Source organism: Convolutriloba macropyga, chromosome 2 (assembly GCF_964194025.1).
Source record: "Convolutriloba macropyga chromosome 2, txConMacr16.3, whole genome shotgun sequence".
Taxonomy (NCBI): Eukaryota; Metazoa; Xenacoelomorpha; order Acoela; family Convolutidae; genus Convolutriloba; species Convolutriloba macropyga.
Genome location: NC_134469.1, coordinates 67,748,264 through 67,756,217, shown reverse-complemented (window position 1 = coordinate 67,756,217; position 7,954 = coordinate 67,748,264). Strand labels below are relative to the sequence as shown.

General features: G+C 39.8%; 2 protein-coding genes across 6 annotated transcripts in view; one reads left to right on the top strand and one right to left on the bottom strand.

Moving 5' to 3' along the window:
• Positions 1 to 7,954, top strand: part of LOC142334636 (E3 ubiquitin-protein ligase AMFR-like) — a 172,188-nt gene that overhangs the window by 25,984 nt on the left and 138,250 nt on the right. The window lies entirely within an intron of this gene.
• The window catches only part of LOC142334637 (synaptic vesicle 2-related protein-like), a 53,256-nt gene that overhangs the window by 34,809 nt on the left and 10,493 nt on the right, over positions 1 to 7,954 (bottom strand). The window contains exons 1-2 of one of the 5 annotated variants that reach the window (XM_075382835.1): positions 1,374 to 1,441; positions 1,176 to 1,302 (exon numbers count right to left, since the gene is read on the bottom strand). The exons of 1 other annotated variant lie outside the window; for it this stretch is intronic. The gene's annotated coding sequence lies outside the window, so the exon portion shown is untranslated. Of the gene's footprint in view, positions 1 to 1,175; positions 1,344 to 1,373; positions 1,442 to 1,492; positions 1,675 to 7,954 lie in introns of those variants that run through there. 3 more of the 5 variants (XM_075382833.1, XM_075382836.1, XM_075382834.1) reach the window with 3 other exon arrangements.

Sequence of the window (7,954 nt, the reverse complement as noted above, 5' to 3'; positions counted from 1 at the left end):
GTTAGGCAGCGGCAGCGAAGTGAAATTTTGAGTCAAAGACTAATTTTTTAAAGCTCAATCCCATTCCTCTGTAAACCTGTTGTTTCAAACCAAAAGTGGTATTGGCTAAATCCATATACTGCTAAAGATTGACAACTTAGAGGACCCGAACCTACTTTCACCAGCACCGTGGCAAAGCATGCTATCGTTGCACCAAAGCTCTGCTGCAGTAGCATCATTGCTAGAAAAGAACTCAAACCAATAGAAAAATCAAGCTACAATTTCAATTCCTCTTTGTTTTTTCAGTTTATTAGATTGAAAACTAGAGCTAATATGACTTTTCAAAAATTTTGTGGGTCTCAAGCAATTAAATTTTCAATTAACGTATAAAACGCTCTCATATTACGCAAATTTTGACAAATTCGTTTTTCTGTTAGAGCCGATTCAATCGTTCAGCCAATTCAGAGCTGTTGCCTTATAAAGCAAAAAAGCACAAAACTTGCAGTGCTTCGGTTTTTTTAATTCAATTTTTGGGTTTTTCCCATTATAACCCCCCTCCCCCGCTTAGTGGTCAGATAGCCTATGCCCCCATCATAGTAATTATACCATAAGGGGGCTATAATTTCATCATGGGGCTATAATGGGAAAGAGTTTATTTTTCACCAACTTGAAAATATTTATAAAACTTATTGATTACTTTTTAAGTTTAAGCTTGCGACAGATAAAAACAACAAATACTTTTGATGGAGGCTTCAATTTTGATTTTGGAATGCAGTTGAAGCTCAAATAAATAGACAGCCCCCCTTTTTTGTAAAGAAAAGTTGAAACCAAAGCAGAAAAATTTAGATGTTCTTTCTGGGAAATAATGAGAACGGGAGCAAAAAATTTTTAAAAAAACAACTATTTTGTCTTGTCAATACTTGATCGATCAAATTTGAGGAAATAAACATAATCCGAATATGGTTTGTCAACTAATGTTTATTGGTGTCACATGTTAGAGAGTTGAGAGACAACAAACAAATAAAAAAAATAGTGCGTAAGATAAACTGGACATAGCCTGGAAAGATGTTATGCTTGTTGAACGTATATTTAGATAATGAAGTCGCGAGGAATAAGAAAGAACGAGAGAAAGAACGAGAGAATGGAATGTAATATATGTCCAAACTCGGGACCAGTTGTTGTAATGGTTAACCCACTTGGCTAGAAAGTACCAGATGTTGATTCGAATACAGTACTGGTCCATTTTCACTGTAGTTGCGACTGCTTGGTCTCGCCCAACATCCCAGGATGAGGATATCTCTTATTCATTGTTAATTTGCTACCCTAAATTGGGAATAGTTACTGTTTGCGAATTTCTAATTTCTGCTCATTTTCAGAATTGAAGAGGAGCTTACCTGATTGATAATTGATTTAGTATTTGGAAACAAAAGATATTAAATCAGTCGTTGATGGGGATTCCGTATCCGGGTATAATCCCATTCAGGGAAAACTAAATCTCTCTTTAATCACTTACCTCAGAAAAGATGGAATGCGTGGAGAAATCTAGAGAAAATGAACAAATACTTGGCAAATAGAATTGAGTTGGAAAAATCAACAGAAAAGCAAAATAATTGGGTTGGGGTAAACAATAAGTGCGTGACGTCAGGAGATAAAAAACAAACAAACATCTCATTAATACATTTATCCCTCTGCAAAATCTGCTTCCTCCCATTTCTCTTTCCCTCTCTCCCTCTATCTCTCTCTTGTATAGTGGTGTTATTGAAAAGAGCGGGGAGTCTTTTGTTATCTCCTTGTGCAAACTTCACCAGCCTAGGCGAAGGAAATGACACTCTTAAAGTAGCAACAAATTTGATGAGCATTTATTTAAATGCAATATTTAACTCCTAAGTCGAGTTCTCGCATGTGAAATGAAAACAGTTCTAGATTCAACGTTGAGGAACTGCAAAAGAAAATACTCAACAGAACGCAAATTTTAAGGAACATAAAAAACGACTGAACAGAATAGAAAACCAGTAATTACTAGTCATTTCTCTTCTGTAAGCGTCATACCTGTACTAATGTCTTGACATCTATTGGATTTTTTAACTTTTAGTCTTGGGGGATCAAGGAGGTCAAATTCTGGCTTCATTTTTTGTAACTTTCAAATGTACATTCGGTTTTCGCAATTCTTCTTTGGTCATATAAAGAGTAAAAATTTAATCAAAAAGTTGAAATTTCTTTAAAAAATGAGTGATAATGAAGTGAATGACAAATTATGTGGGTGGAGAGCAAGAAACCGCAACGGTCATATGAAAGGGGGGGGGGTCATCGCATTGTTGAAAAATGTCAATTTTTATGCTGCCATTTTCTTGTTCTTCAGATTGCCTGGACAGAAAACAATGCTATGTATATCAAAATGCCTGTTGGATCTAGATGACAATGTTCTTTGCCCAAATATGTGGCTTCATTTCCTTCGGCGCCACAATTACTGCGACGCAATGAAATCAGTGTAAATTACAACTAAAAGGCAATCGGTCAAATCATGGACAAAAATGGAAAACGCGGTTAGCTCCTCTCAGTCACATAGCATTCGACAGAAACTATAGAGCATTCAAAACGCAACCGGCCAAAAGTCTATTACATTCCTACTAGGTCGCGCTCAGTCGGCTGTTAAGCAGCGATAAACGCTTGATTTTTCTTTTTTATTTTATGGAGTAACAAAATATAGACGAAATGAATGAACTAAATGAACTGCGACACAGAGCAGATTTTCTGTTACAACTTTATGAACTGACTAAAACAATGGACGGCGCCAAACAAGTAAAAAAAATTGTAGGAAAAATGAAAATCATAAAGCATAACCGTTAAGTGAAATACTTACATGCTAAAATTATCAAATTACAAATCACAATGCGTTATTTATTATGAGTTAATTATAGTGATCACTCCGATAAGTTTATCAACACATAAAGGTTTAATTTCTAAACAATTTTCCTAGGGAGACAGAAAAAATTTTACTAAGGAGACAGAAAAGTCACGAAGCCGCGACGCGCGCGAAGCGCTCCCCCCGGCCCGCCAGAGGCAACTTAAAATACGGGTATCCCAAAATTTTTCGGCTTACTTGACCTCATTTTCATAATTCGGCTTGCTTGCCTAACGGCTTGCTTGACCGCCACCTGTTTGAAAATTAAAATCAACTTATACATCACTGTAATTTATGTCGATGTTCTAACAAAAAGAAAAGGACATTTTTCCAATTCATCAGTTTCTCAGGACGAAGAAGTTTTCGGTTGAACATTTAATGTTCGGTCAGTCGAGCGCTGTGTTTCTCAATAATTAGAGAGACCTCATGCAACAAAACAATTTTTGAGACAAAAAAAATGAAACTCCAATTGTTTAAAAGTTTTCATGAGAGAAATTGTTTCAGGCATGAAAAAGAAACAATTACAAACATGGGCATACCAACTACATTAATTGCAGAAAATAAGCAACAAAAACAGAATAGGTCAAACAAACTATTAAAAAAACTGATGACTGTACTTTTGACCACAACATTTTTTGCTCTTTCCTAGTAAAATTAGTCTACCTCGAAAATTGGTGGCGTGCACTCGAAAATATGTCTATGAATAACCGCACAAAAAATAGTTTTTTGGGCGAAATAAGAAAATTGCACAGATAACCTCCAACCCTATCTCCCTTCATAGAATTATGTCGGATCCACTGCAAAAAAAATGTTATCCAGCTATACTCGCAGCTCCTGGTCTTTATTCGAAAAAATTTTGGATTTAAATTTATGACCTTTTGATGCCGTGCAGCTACAATAATTTATCATTGTAAATCATGAGTTATATATCGCATCAATTGGTGAAGTGCTTAGGAAGTGATGACTTGAGTTTATGTTATTATTGATAAAGAGACTCGATTTGCCAGGCGTGGCCTTACTCAAACTTCTTTGAGTTCAAAAGCAGGCAAACTTTTTAACAAAAGATTGAAATTGCAATTGTTTAGATCAAAATAAGTTCATTTATTATTTTCATTCACTTTGTGACCGGATCATTGCTCGCTCAGAAAAAAAGTATGACGATTTTTTGCGCATATTGTTAGAATATCGATCAAACTATAGTATTGAACTTAGTGAGAATTAGAAAAAAAGACAAGAGCAAATTGATTTTAATCTCAGAATTTATATAAATGAATTGTCAAGAAATGGTGCTTAGAATTAAGATTCGTTTCAAACTGATGAATCTTGATAACTAATAATAGAGTGATATTTTTTGATGCAAAATCTTCCCAGTATGTATTGAATGATTATGATACCACCGGAAATGTGAACGAATTCTTAGAAAAGTGTAAGTGCAAACCATCTATTGCACCCCCTGCGAAAGATTTCTGTGAAATTTGCAGAACCAAAACAAATTGTGTAACCCTTGCGACCCCCCTGTAAATCATGGTGCTAAGATTAGTTTTGTATCGTGACTTTCGCGCACTGATAATGAGTATATATACAGCTAATTTTTGAGCCTTTTTTCATCCCCAAATCAAACCACCATCTTGATCTAATAATCAGATCGCTCCTGTAAATCTCTAATTTCTACTGTAAATTGCCATTCTTGTTATTCTCTCATTATGAGAAACTAATTTTTCTACTTAGTTAAAAACGCTCTTCATTCTGCTTGTGAAAACCCATAACCCAACAGTTTATCGGCCCAGCAATTTTCGAAGTCATAAAACTAATTTCTAAAACAAAATGAATTTGTTGTTGGCAGTTATAATTCATTTCTGCTTAGTAACTTTTGTCACAACAACTGTTTTGCCCGCTCAAACTACGATGGATCAACAGACAGTGAAGCTGCTAACCTACACAGGAAAGGCACCAGACTTTCAAATCTGGAGCACAAGATTTGTGGCAATGATGTAGACGAAAGGGACTCTACAAATCATTATTTGGGACAGAGGAGCAACCCAATGAAACTGCACCATTGGGCAAGCAATGATGAGAAGAACCACAAGGTGCTAAAGGATGCATATGAGAAGGAAGTTGCAGACATCAAGGAGAAACGGAACAATGTGTGGTGCCATCTGGCACTGACTCTAGAGGCAACAACACTCATGCTGATGAGACATGACTGTGTGACGGCATCGGAGAGGGAGCTAAATCTTGGAAGCTTTTGCAAGAGAGATTTCAGAGTGTGGAGACGTCGACAGTGGTGACTTTGGTGGAATAGCTTGCTCGACTGCAGCTCGAGGATGCGGAGGATTTAGATAGCTTCTTCATCAGAGGAAAAGAGTTGCTCACAAGGCTACAAGAAGCAGGGGAAGCAGTCTCAGAGACCATCTGCAACGCCTTGGTCCTCATGGGTGTGCCAATGAGGTATGAATGTTTTGTTATACCGGAAAGCTTTAACCCGGAAACGAACTTCACAGAGTTGAGGAAAAGGCTGCAAAACTTCCATGAGAGCACAGCAGAGAGGCACCAGCGACAAAGTGGTTCAGTGGCACTGGCAGTGAAGCGTTACTTCAAGAAAGGAACAACGAAAGGAAACTACTTTGTGTGTGGGATCCCTAGACACTTTGCCAAGGACTGCAGGAGGAAAGAGACAGCACAATGCATCGAGTGTGGTGATAAAGGTCACCTAAACAGGGCATGCAGGAGACAAAAATATGGAGGCAAACATGAGTCAGTGGCAATGGGTCCAACATTGGCTGCACCAGACGAGGAATACTGGGCAGCTCTTACCCAGTGGAAGACAGCAAGCATGCTAGTGGACAGTGGTTGTACAGATCACATAGTGACGAATATCGACGCGTTCCTGGACTTTGTGCCTATTCAATCAGTCGTCAGATATCCCAACAGAGAGGCTTCTAGAGTGGTGGGCAAAGGCGTTGTGAGGATCAGCATACCCTCAAATAAAGGGGAAATCCAATGCAAACTCAAAAATGCTTTTTGTGTGCCTAAATATTCTTCAAATCTCTTAGCAGTTCAAGATGCACTGAGTGGGGGCATAGCTCCACTTTTGACAAAAAAAAATAGCTGAATGAAACTCCAGAAGGCAACTCGGGTAAAACTAACACATGAAATTAATTTGTTTTTCTTACCCTGCAGCGTTCTAGAATTCAAGATGAGTTCCAACAGCGTGAAACTTGATAGTGTAAGGAAGTGGCAGAGACGATTGGGTCATTTGAGTCAAGTGGATTTGGTCAAGATTGAACTAGAGACAGTGGGGGAACTCGATTATGTATGCAATGTGTGCGCATTGGCAAAAATCACAAAGACTCCAGTACCAAGAGTGGCAGAGACCCAAGCAAATGAGAAGCTGGAGAGGGTTTTCTCAGACGTTATGGGACCTTCCAGAGTAGAGTCACTGTCGGGGTTCCGGTTCTGCATTGTGTTCGAAGACCAGTGAGGCAGAGAGTGACGCACTGGCTAGCCTGAAGAAGTTTGTTCTAAGCGTGGGGACGCCCAAGAAACTGAGACAAGACAATGCGAACGAGTTTCTCTCAGAGCAGTTGAAAGTGTACCGTTTAGATGAAGGCATTCTACAGGAGAAGACATACCAGAGACGCCACAACAGAATGAGTTTGCGGAGAGGTGCAACAGGACACTGTTGGAGATGGCATGATGCTTGCTCATTGACTTGGGTCTTCCCAACTTGATAAGGGGAGCAGCAATTCTCCACTTAACAAGGATCAAGAACTTGGTTGTGAGAAGAGGAGAAGAAAAATGCCAGCAGGTTTGATGCGAGGTTTAAAACCTAAATATTCAATTAGTAAACTGTCTTTTTTGTTGCATAGTCCTCATGAGAAAGCAGGACAGAGATTCCTGCAAACTTTAACCAAAGGCACTGGATGGAAAGTTTGTGGGTTACACTGAAGGAGACAACGGATACCTGGTGTACGTACCCAACACGCGCAAGGTGTTGGCAGTTCAAGATGTGATCATCAAGGAGTCCAAAGTGGGCTCAATCCCTGTCAACACAGAGATGCCCCACCTACTAGATGAGGGGTACGGCATCTGACACCCAGATAATGGTCATCACGACAATGATTACAAAGAGGTGCAGGGCACATCTAAAGCAATCAAGGAGGAGTGGCAGGACGCAGAGAGCGTCAGCACTCACGAAACGACACTGGGACGAGATGCCTGGGATGTTGAGGAAGCAGCACTAGACGAAGAATCTAATGCAATAAGAAGGAGTGTCAGAGACTCGGAGTCGTTGGAAGACAGTTACATAGGACTTCTAACAGTCAGAGACAGTTGGCTGCTTTGAAGAGGCACTGGAGCAAGCGGACAGGGCAGAGCCTAGAGGAGGGACACGAGCAGGGAATGTTCAGCAATTCAGCAATTTTTCCGAGAAGTCAGGACCCATCTTGCAGTGACTGAGAGGGACTATTTGGAACCCAAAACAGCCTACGTAGCCAAGCAAGCTGACGACTGCGACCCGTGGCACCGGGCAATGAAGGAAGAGGTCAAGGCACTCCAAGACAACGAGACTTGATACCTAGTGAGACCACCCACTGACAGGGACGTCATACCGGGTGAATGGGTCTACAAAGTGAAATTGGGATCCACTGGTCAATGGACAAAAACAAAGCACGCTATATGGCAAAAGGCTTCAAACAGATGTGAAGGACTGAACTACTTTTTGCGCCTTGGGATTTTTGCGCCTACCTGTTTGCCAGAGAAATTCAGGATTCTATTTCAACAATCAGCGCAGCAGGGCCAAGTGATCACCATTTTGAGGTCAAGACGGCTTTCCTGCATTCACCAATAGAGGACGAAATGTATCTGGAACAGCCACAAGAGTTTGTAAAGCAAAGATCAGATGGAGAGAATTTAATATGTCGACTGAATAAATCAATTTATGGTTTGAAACAGGCACCTAACAACTTGTATAATGTACAGGTAAACTTCCTACTGACACAGGGGTTCACCAGAAGCAGGAATGACCATTGCTTGTTCGCGAGAGCAGAAACAGTGAGTTTCACCTTCATCTTG